This window comes from Acanthochromis polyacanthus, chromosome 3 (genome assembly GCF_021347895.1).
Source record: "Acanthochromis polyacanthus isolate Apoly-LR-REF ecotype Palm Island chromosome 3, KAUST_Apoly_ChrSc, whole genome shotgun sequence".
NCBI lineage: Eukaryota > Metazoa > Chordata > Actinopteri > Pomacentridae > Acanthochromis > Acanthochromis polyacanthus.
In genome coordinates, this window is record NC_067115.1 from 45,540,099 (window position 1) to 45,551,213 (window position 11,115).

Here is an 11,115-nt window from a genome sequence, read left to right on the forward strand (position 1 = left end):
ACAAATTACAAAAAATAGGTAAACTACAGGTGGAAATTATTAATTATATAATCAAATATTGAGAAAATATTGGAAATAACACCGATATTGTTTATATTTGAGTCTCTATTGTTTACCATCAGAAAGGAGTTTTACAGTGTAGTGTGTAGCGAGACGTCTGCTTATTTTGGCTTGTTCTTTTTCTGTAAAATGCTATCCTCTGGTTTCCATGGAGACAACAAACAAAGCCGGAGACCTTCAGTTTAAATGTAGTACTCAATATTTCCTATTGTAGACTGGATATAAACATGTACTGAATATAGTTGTATTAACATGAATAAATATGAATACATTCATAACATACAGATTATTAGTAACATACAGCGCAGATAAATGTCCACTTGGAGTTCAGAGGGTCCATAAACTGTGAAATTGTCCTCAGCAGCATCAACAGTCTGAACTCTGAGCTTCATTCAAGTCACGTTTGTAGAGGAACTAGAACCAGAGCTCAACATGACATGTTCTGTTATGATCAAACATTTTATGGTCAACATCACTAAAAGTGTCTTTTGTTGTCTTCTTCAGAATTTATTCATAAGTTATCATTAACATCCTACAAAATAATCAACAGGCTGATGTTAATACAAATGTAAAGGCATTGACACACAAATCAGAACAAGGAAAAGTTTCCTAAAATGTCTTTCTCTAATTTTATCTAATTTCTTTGGTCGGGTGTACCTGCTTTTGCTATGTCTGCTAACTTCAAGCAGTGTAATAAGACATAAAATGAACCAAAATTGAAGTACTTTCTAAATTTTCTTATTGTTCTTAAAATATGTATGGCAAAGCAGACAACGAAGCCTACCCAGGCGTCATCATGTATGTGGAAGAGCACAGTGTCAAAGTCAAGTTTATGCACTGAAATGGTGAGGACAAGTTCTTCTGACGAGGTCCACGGGAGGACATTAGTTGGTTCCATGATGGGGAGATGCTACGTCTGATGCCAGAACCACAAACACCGAGCAGGCATTTTCGACAGATCAAGACGTCTATTTGGAAGCATGTGGAAGAGTAATTACAGTGATATCGAAGATTGATTCAAACCCAAGCAAGAAACACGTCTGAGAAAATGGGCTCACTTATTTGATTTCTTTAATGAGATTTATGTTCTAGGTCATTAATTCAAGTCTTTGCTGGATGATTTGTAAATCTTCTTGTGAGTTAAACTAAAGGTTGATGCTACAGGTACAGACCCGTACCTGTAGGGCTCATTAATATTCATGTCCGTCTCATTAATATTTATGATAAGGGAAAGTGCCGTATTCGTAAGCCACAGGCTACGGGTACGGGTCCGTATCTGTAGACACTACCTAAACGAAACATGAAGCACTGAATGTTTTAGGACAACGTTTGTGATCATCATTAACATTCTGCTGTTGGACACAAGTGAACTCGGTTGATTCTGTTTCTGGCAAAAACTGTTGCTTAGATCCTACTCAAAAAAATGAGGCAACATTTTCCAAGCATTTTTCAGTAGTTTAGTGAACTTCTCTCTTTTTGATTTAGGAAAACTCAAAATTGTGTATTTCACCAAGTTAAAAGTTTTGAGTATAGCCTTGAAGAATAAACACGCTCCACTTAAAACATCCCCCGCCTTATATAGTACCTCTAAGTGCAAGAAATAATAATATATAGTGGATGATACACCTACAAAATGATACATCTTCACTACAATAAAAAAAAAAGTCAGGTCAAGGTCATGCACCCCAAAAACCACATCTACATTACCAACAGGCTTAGTGTGCGCAATATGAGTGAAATCCCTCAAGCAGTTTGTGAGAAATGATCCGGAAACAAAACAATATTTGGAGTGCCTCACTATGACCTTGAAAATGAGGTCAAGGTCATGCACCCCAAAAGGCACATCTAGACTATATAGAGATGGCCTGGGTGCAATATGAATGAAATCCCTCAAGTAGTTTCAGAGATATGCTCCGGAAATGAAATGCGGACGGACGGACGGACGTGCCCACGCCAATATCCCCCTCCGTGCCTACGGCCAGCGGGGGATAAAAATAATAATTAAAAAGCCAAAAAATTGAGTTGAACTAACTTAAAAAACAGTCAGTTGTTAATGACATCATACTTAATTAAATAAAGTAAGATGATGTCATGCACTCAATCTTATTGATTTAATAAAATTAATTTGCATGTTTTGAAAGTCTAAATTACTTTATAAAATTAGTATGAAAACAATGAAATCTGGTACATTGAAGAAAGACAAGTATTTGTGTCCAACATTTACTAATCAAAAGCATTTTCTTCAACTTCACAGTTCTTAACCGTTTAAATACAATTTCCATTTTAAAAACTAAAATAGATCAAATTAAACTGTGACCTGATCTTCAAGTGCTGAACAGAACAGTGTTTTTAGCATATGCACATATGTCCAAGGGATGATAACAACAAAGTTTTTGATTTTAAGATTCATATTAGAACACTTCAATAATTTACAGAATACAAATTCTGACCTGCAGCTGATAAAATCTTCACAGTGAAAACATTTGTCATAAACTCCACCTACACCTGCCTACAAGGACAATTAACAAAAGAACAATTGATTTGTTGATGGGTGCTCTCCATTCAGCTCCACGGCTGTCTGTAAACCCAGGTATGACGTTGAACAGGAGCTAAAACTGTTCACGGTGGACCAGCTTAGGCAAGAAGCTGCTGTTGGTTTTGACCGCAGAAAGTCTAGTAAAACAAAGTCTTTAGAAGACCTCAAATGTCAGAGTTTGGGTGTATATTCCAGATTTAGGGCATATGTTAATCCAAGGAGTAGGCAGCATACTCTTGCTGGAGTTTCAAGACAAGGAAGCACTGGGACATCCTCGATGAGAATACCAGCAGCATCTTGTTCCTGGCAAGTGTAGATTCTCAACCTTTGAGTTTTCAGTTCCTCGTGTATATGTTAGACCCTCCAGAAAAACGCGATTATGCGATCGCATGAATTCCTGCATTAATCACCAAAATGCCGCTGATTATGCAGGGGTCAATTATTTCCCAAAAGGCCGCATAATCCCCACAAAACAGCGCATAATTCCCGCAAGAATCTCACATTTCCACGAAAATAAAGAGAAATATGCGGGTCCCGCTTGATTTCACAATTTCCGCATAAAATGAGAAAACTATAACCGATATAAATGGAGTTGTGAGTTTTTATGTGACGCCTGGCCTGACGTCATCAGTTCACACATTCACACACACACTGGAAGCACGAGCTGATGCGGAGCACGGCGCCAGTGTTGCCAACTTAACGACTTTCTCGCTAAATCTAGCGACTTTCCAAAGCTCCTAGCGACTTTTTTTGTCAAAAGCGACGAGCCACAAATCTAGCGACTTTTTCTGCCGTTTTGGAGACTGACAGGAAAACTGGGATCATTCTGCAGTTACTGTCCTCAACAAGCAGCAGGTGCTGCTGTGAGCTTCTCCCCCTCCCAGAGCACAGACTGTCAGTCCAGTAACCCTGCAGCAGTCCCAGTGTCTGATTAGAGAACACATCCCTCCAGGCCAGACGGCAGGTGAATCACGCATATTTTTGCATATTTCACAACTATTTGCATACTTTGCAAGTTTCCACAATTTCCCCGCATAAAATGGCATAAAAACCCCGCATATTTATTCACATAATCAAGGATTTTTGTCCGCGTTTTTCTGGAGGGTCTAATATTTGTCTCTGTTGGTTCTGTTGTTCCCTGTGTGACATACAAAGAGAACACAGTTAAGATGAAATGTGTCATTTGTTGAAATAATAAATAAATTCAATTAAATTTTATTTATATAGCACCAATTACTGTCAAATTGTCTCAAGACACTTTACAGAACCCATATGCCTGAACCCCCAGAGCAGCCCTAAGGAGACAGTGGCAAGGAAAACACCCTTTAACAGGGAAAAAACCTCAAATAGAACCTGGTTCTTTATGTGGGGGGCCATCAGCCTGCTGGCCGGGCAGGTTGAGAGGGACAGAAAAGGAGGAGGAGAGGTAGAAAGATAGAGGTAGAGGGGTAGAGGGAGGGGGAGCAGGAGGGATGGGAGACGAGGAGGACGGGAAACAAGGAACATACAACATACAATAAATAAACATAAACAAAAATAAACCAACAAAATAGAAACTAAACTTACTGTTATTTGGAAAGTAAACCCCATCATGTGTGAGTAGTTTGGAGATTTCAGTGTGGTTGTATGTTTTGGGGCTTAATAAACCCCTCTTGTCTTACCTGTATCAGTTCCATCAGCATGTTCTTGATGTTCTGATCCTCTGCTACTCCCGTTGCATCAAACAGCTGCAGGAGCTTTGGAGTGTACCTGTCCAGCTGGGACATCAATGTTGACTGTAGTGGAACTGCAGTGCACCTACGAACCTCCTCACTCATCTGAAAGACAGCAGGTGTTTGGGACTTTCAGGAGGTGTAAACACAGCCTTTGAATTTTATGCAATCATTATTACTGTTTAAAATAAGTGTAGGTTCAGGAACAGTAAAATGAGAAATGATTTACCTTGAATGGTTAGAAGAGGGGCGGCCATCTTTCTTTAAATTCTGCCACTCCTGGGGGTTGCACAACCACTTCCATTCTTCTGTAGCTGTATGTTTTGGCCATCATGTAACTAATACTATAATTTACAGGGCCATCCCATCTGTCAGAACAAAATAAAGAGAGGTATTACTATGGGTATAGGTTCTAACAAAAGTCCCACTTTGTAGCAGCAGGTCAACAGAATGCTGAAAATTATTTAACCTATGTTTTCCTGTAAAGCTTTAAAATGTACTATTTAACTTCACCTGACTATCCATAAGGGGTGAGGAGACGAATGATCACCTTAAATCTGTGTGTAAATTACAGTATAACACAAAACCATGAACTGCAATAGCCTCTAACCTGGTTGATTTACTTTAGGATAGAAACTGCTGCACCTGATGTTGACACAGAGCTTCTGGGTTGTATTTCTCTGATCCGAAGGTCTTCTGAAGAAGCAACAAGAACATCAAAAAGAATTTCAATGCAAAGAAACAACTGATAAAAAAAATTACTATATAACAAGTGGATTAAAAGTCTACTAGTGAATCTAAATAAATAGTAATATTGTGAAAAGTTCATTAGTTTAATAATTTGGTTAAAAATTATACTTTTATATATTCTATTTTACTTAGATGGGCAGTAAAATATTTCAAGCCTGTGTACATTTTAATGATAATAGGTCATGCAAATCTGACATCCATTATCTCAGATTATTAGAATGTATATAAAAAAACAAAACAATTTCCACAGACCACACCACCTATGCCTGCCGTTCCCTATCCATGGGAGAGCTGCTTTTATCTGCCATTTAGTAATTTTCTTTGCCATAACAGCAGTAAGTACTAAGTCTGAGTGTGCCTTCATATGGAATAAGATTACTGTCAAAAGTATTCATCCACGATTCTAACCATTCGTATTCGTAATGTTAAACATTTGTATGTTAATAAAAAATTTGTACACAAAATTCTGCTGTTATATGCATGAGTTTGATAAATTAAGGGTTAGGATTGTTTTTACGAGTATGAACCTAAAAGTTGTGAGTGCAACTCTAATTTCTATGACTACGAAGTCTTCCCTGTGAGGACGAATTCAAGTTTATGGGTACGAGTAGAAAAATACTGGAATGACGTCACATAGGTCACAGGGGAACGTAATCGAACACAGATTGCTCCAAACGCGCATGCGCCATTTATGAAGAGTAGACGCCGGGTGGACCCGGTGGACCTACCGGGGCAGGTGACGCCTCACAGGTCAAGTAAATAACACATCCAACTTCTTGTAATTTATTTATTTCATGAAACTGTACTGTTTTAATTGATATACAGTTTATGAACGAAAGACGGTACTGCTTAGCTTGCACGCTAACGAGCCGGGCCGGTGACACATTAGCCTTCTAATGCAAGGAGGCTAATGAGGAGGCTTAATAACAAAACAAACATAATTTGAGATTATGAATCGTGGCAATTGGCGTATGAATCAGCCCATTGTACAGCATAAATTGCTGTACATTAAGTCCAGTTTTAGTTCTTTGCAAACTCAGACACGTGCATTAGTTTAGTTTACAATGAATCTGGCGGAGTTCGGTAAAGTTGGAAAGATATTCACAGATTCGGACTTCCGGCATCAATAACTCATGAGATATATGTTGTCAAAACATGAACGATGCCTCTTTCAAATCGTTGTAAGGTAGACAATGTGCTACAAGGCCAATTTTATCAAAAGTCGCTGTATTTCAAGCTACAGAAATAACATTGGCGTCTATGAGCAGCCGGCGGTGCAACGAGTGAACAGGGACCGTCTGCAAATAGCAAAACCGCTGCAACAGCGAAAAGAGACACTACACATATATTCAATAACTTCACTGTAGAGCCACCAAAATCACTGGAGCCATGAATGGGCTCTTGCTGGTCAAACTACAACTATTGCTTTGGCGCTAAATGAAAAATCTGAATTTTAAGGAATTTGTATTTTTTATAATTATCATTTTATTAGTAATAAAATTCAATAACTTCACTCTTACACACTGTACAATCACCAAAATCACTGGAGCCATCAATTGTCTCCTGCTGGTCAAACTACAACTCTTTATTTGGTGCTAAATTAAAAATCTGAATTTTAAGGAATTTTTATGTTTTGTATGATTATTTTATGAGTATTAAAATGGCACTTTTCTTGATGTATGTGGTATATTTTATATAACACACAGGAAAAATGGCATAAGGGCATAATGTACTTGTTTGTCCAAACACATAATTCTGTATAGTAATGGAATTTACCATCCTTACCAAAGAGAGTATCAGATAACACCAATATACCAAACAAACTGTTTAGACTGTCACCTCAAGTACTGATGATTGAGAAGAAAGACGATAAGACACTTTATTGCAAAGTTTCAGTGTCAATTGATTCATTTATACCATAATGTTAAACTGAGAGTAATATTTTTCTAGTTAAGGACTGTACAGACAATACTTGGAGGTAATAAACCTGACGGTCTGACCAGCACAGGTCACAGCAAGTACACTATGCCCTTATGCCATTTTCCCTGTGTGTTATATAAAATATACCACATACATGAAGAAAAGTGCCATTTTAATACTCATAAAATAATCATACAAAACATAAAAATTCCTTAAAATTCAGATTTTTGATTTAGCGCCAAAGCAAGAGTTGTAGTTTGACCAGCAAGAGCCCATTCATGGCTCCAGTGATTTTGGTGGCTCTACAGTGAAGTTATTGAATATATGTGTAGTGTCTCTTTTCGCTGTTGCAGCGGTTTTGCTATTTGCAGACGGTCCCTGTTCACTCGTTGCACCGCCGGCTGCTCATAGACGCCAATGTTATTTCTGTAGCTTGAAATACAGCGACTTTTGATAAAATTGGCCTTGTAGCACATTGTCTACCTTACAACGATTTGAAAGAGGCATCGTTCATGTTTTGACAACATATATCTCATGAGTTATTGATGCCGGAAGTCCGAATCTGTGAATATCTTTCCAACTTTACCGAACTCCGCCAGATTCATTGTAAACTAAACTAATGCACGTGTCTGAGTTTGCAAAGAACTAAAACTGGACTTAATTTACAGCAATTTAGGCTGTACAATGGGCTGATTCATACGCCAATTGCCACGATTCATAATCTCAAATTATGTTTGTTTTGTTATTAAGCCTCCTCATTAGCCTCCTTGCATTAGAAGGCTAATGTGTCACCGGCCCGGCTCGTTAGCGTGCAAGCTAAGCAGTACCGTCTTTCGTTCATAAACTGTATATCAATTAAAACAGTACAGTTTCATGAAATAAATAAATTACAAGAAGTTGGATGTGTTATTTATTTGACCTGTGAGGCGTCACCTGCCCCGGTAGGTCCACCGGGTCCACCCGGCGTCTACTCTTTATAAATGGCGCATGCGCGTTTGGAGCGATCGGTGTTCGATTACCTTCCCCTGTGACCTATGTGACGTCATTCCAGTATTTTTCTACTCGTACCCATAAACTTGAATTCGTCCTCACAGGGAAGACTTCGTAGTCATAGAAATTAGAGTTGCACTCACAACTTTTAGGTTCATACTCGTAAAAACAATCCTAACCCTTAATTTATCAAACTCATGCATATGACAGCAGAATTTTGTGTACAAGTTTTTTATTAACATACAAATGTTTAACATTACGAATACGAATGGTTAGAATTGTGGATGAATACTTTTGACAGTAATCTTATTCCATACCCTTCAGCGCTCAGACACCACCAGTCTGCAGCTGTTCTGCAGCCACAGCGATTTAGAAGAAATGCTCCTGGTTGAAGCCACCAGTCACCATGCACTGCTAGCATTAGCTTCACTATGGGAGACGCCAGCGTGTCGTCATTTGCTATGGTCACATGGTACAAGACTGCTACTGGTTGGCAAGAACCGGCAGTAACATAACGGCTTGCTACGAGAACGGTATCGGGTTTGAAACAAATACGTAAAGTTATCGCTTTTCATGAATGAAATTGCTCATGTATTTACCACAGTGGTAATAGCGTGTGTAGTTGTTGGTTGTACGAAGCGTTTTGAGAAGGGATCAGGCTTGGAATTTCACCCAGTACCGATGTCAGGAGAGAGAAGATGGCGGTGGCTTCAGCCATCAACAGGAAAAATTGGACCCCAGTAAGCAGCAGAGATCGTGTTTGTGGCTCCCACTTTTCTTCAGGTAAACTATTCAACAGTTTAGCATGTTTAGTATGTCCAACTTTGAGCGTATTTACCAAAAGATATTGATTTAGTGTCGCATCCTTCGCGTGAAGCGATCTCTACACTTTCGGTTTGGTTCAGTGTTGTCATGTGTTACCGATCGCTTTTTAGGCGATGAAAGTATACTAAAGTCGAATGAAGTATATTCAATAACATCTCCTTAAGCCAGCAGCCTCCTATTTGTAACCATATTTGTTTCTGTATGCGTCTAGCGATCGTTTTTTAGAATTGTCCTATTTTCGATCACCAATGCTGTGCGTCTGTTACTGTTACATAGAAGCCATACTGGAGACAAAAAATACAGCAACTTCTTGACGTTTCTTTGACATCTTGTTGAAGATTAACAGAAGATATATTATTTTTAATTCATAATTATATATTTTTGGGTGGGTGAACTGCCCAGCGGTGTCAATCAATTAAAAATAAATGTCGGTGAAGGAAATGTCCGGCCAGAATGAAGGATCGTCAACCCGCCCAGTCTTCAAATTGTAGGGATCTGGCAAGGTTTTACTGTTTCCCTGATATCTCAGCTTACTCACGTATATTTGTCGGGCCTCAGGTGATAAGGATTGAGCATAATCGAACAATTTCACGAAAGGATAGTTCGCATTGCTAGCATCAGCCATTGTTCCTCTGGTTCCTCTTGCCAACCAGCGCCGTAATCACGTGACTTCGTGACGTCACTATTTGTAAACACTGGCGTCTCCCATCCGGAGCTCCAAAGACGGTGTTTAAGAGAGCCCTAGAAACTGAATCTGTATAGCCATCCATACAGAATCGAACGGGAACTACAAACTGCGCTGCTAATGATTAGCTAGCATGTTAGCATTAGCCCTGCGCACAGCTAGCTGCTCGCTGGAATTTCTACAGTAGCAGTAAAAAAAATAAATAACAGTAGCAGTAACAGAATGAAAATGGTTATAATCCTACTAGAAAACGATCATGAAGACAACACTTGAGGATAATATACAGTAGAAACCTCATTTGTCTACGAAACATACTTTGTAAGGTTAGCCGTTTTTCACTACACCACATTAAGCAACATTACTGACCTTGTGGCCTACAACACTGGCTAACAGTGGGAAAACAAGACAAGCCATGCTTCTGCATTAAAGTCGGGATTGAATATTGCAGCAGGCTCATGTTCATTTGGCTAAAACCTATTTTTGAGCAATGAAAACGGTTACTTACATGTCTGTAGCTTCTCTGTGAAGACCAAGTCAACCAAAGGAAGGAGCCAGTGTTTGAATGATACCCGGACACGTTCGTCCTGCAGGATGTGGGCGTGTCCGAAAGCTTTAGTTTTAGTAAACTCTCTAAAATTGAGTTTGCTTAATCTTTTTTTTTTTTAGAAGTTCAGTAAAATCAATTTTAGGATAGACAATTTTAATTTAATTAAATATTCACATTTATTACTTATCTGTAACTTTCAGAAACATAAAATAAAATTTAAATTGATTTATTGGAGCAGATGCAGATATGCTTTGTAAAATAAAATAATATGAACTTCACCACTGAACAACTATTTACAGTAGTGATATCAAAAGCTTCTGAATGTTCATGTTTTGTTTTGTATCATTCCCCTTCTCTCAGATTGCAGTCAATAAATCTACTAATGTCAACAGTCAACACATTTTTGTCTACCCTGTCATTTTTCTGTTTAATGAAGATAAAACTAGTCACAACTTTGTAAAAACTTTTCACATTTTCCTTCTAAACCAATCAGTGCCAAATAATGCTGTTTGAAAGATGGCTCAGATGGCTGTTTATAGAGATTTTAGTGAGAAAAGAAACTGCAGCTGTCACAGATTCTTTGAAAACACAAACTATTTGCAGTTATTTCATTTTTTCCAAAAGATTTATTTTATCAATGAGAAATCAATTACTGAGAAAGGGATAAAAAAAGCTTTCTGAAAATGTGCATTTCGTAATCAATGTGTTATAAAAAATATATTCATACTCTTCTGATTTTTCCTTGACAAGGTGCACATATTTTATGATTGGCTGATACTTTACCGGGTTGCACAGTGGAGTAGTGGTTAGCACTTTCGCCTTGCAGCAAGAAGATCCCTGGTTCAAATATCGGCCTGGGATCTTTCTACATGGAGTTTGCATGTTCTCCCTGTGCATGCGTGGGTTTTCTCCGGGTACTCCAGCTTCCTCCCACAGTCCTAAAACATGCTGAGGTTAATTGGTTACTCTAAATTGTCCGTAGGTGTGAATGTGAGTGTGATTGTGTGTCTGTATATGTAGCCCTGTGACAGACTGGTGACCTGTCCAGGGTGTCCCCTGCCTTCACCAGAGTCAGCCGGGATAGGCTCCA

General features: G+C 38.6%; 1 long non-coding RNA gene across 1 annotated transcript; it reads right to left on the reverse strand.

Annotated features, from left to right (window-relative positions):
- Nucleotides 1–1,114: 1,114 nt before the first annotated feature.
- On the reverse strand, nt 1,115–10,063 carry LOC127533466 (uncharacterized). The gene is made up of 5 exons (XR_007941204.1): nt 9,984–10,063; nt 4,919–5,004; nt 4,538–4,676; nt 4,258–4,413; nt 1,115–3,734 (listed from the first exon to the last, which is right to left on the reverse strand). It is a non-coding gene; the product is annotated as an uncharacterized LOC127533466 (long non-coding RNA).
- Between the last annotated feature and the right edge of the window lie 1,052 nt (nt 10,064–11,115).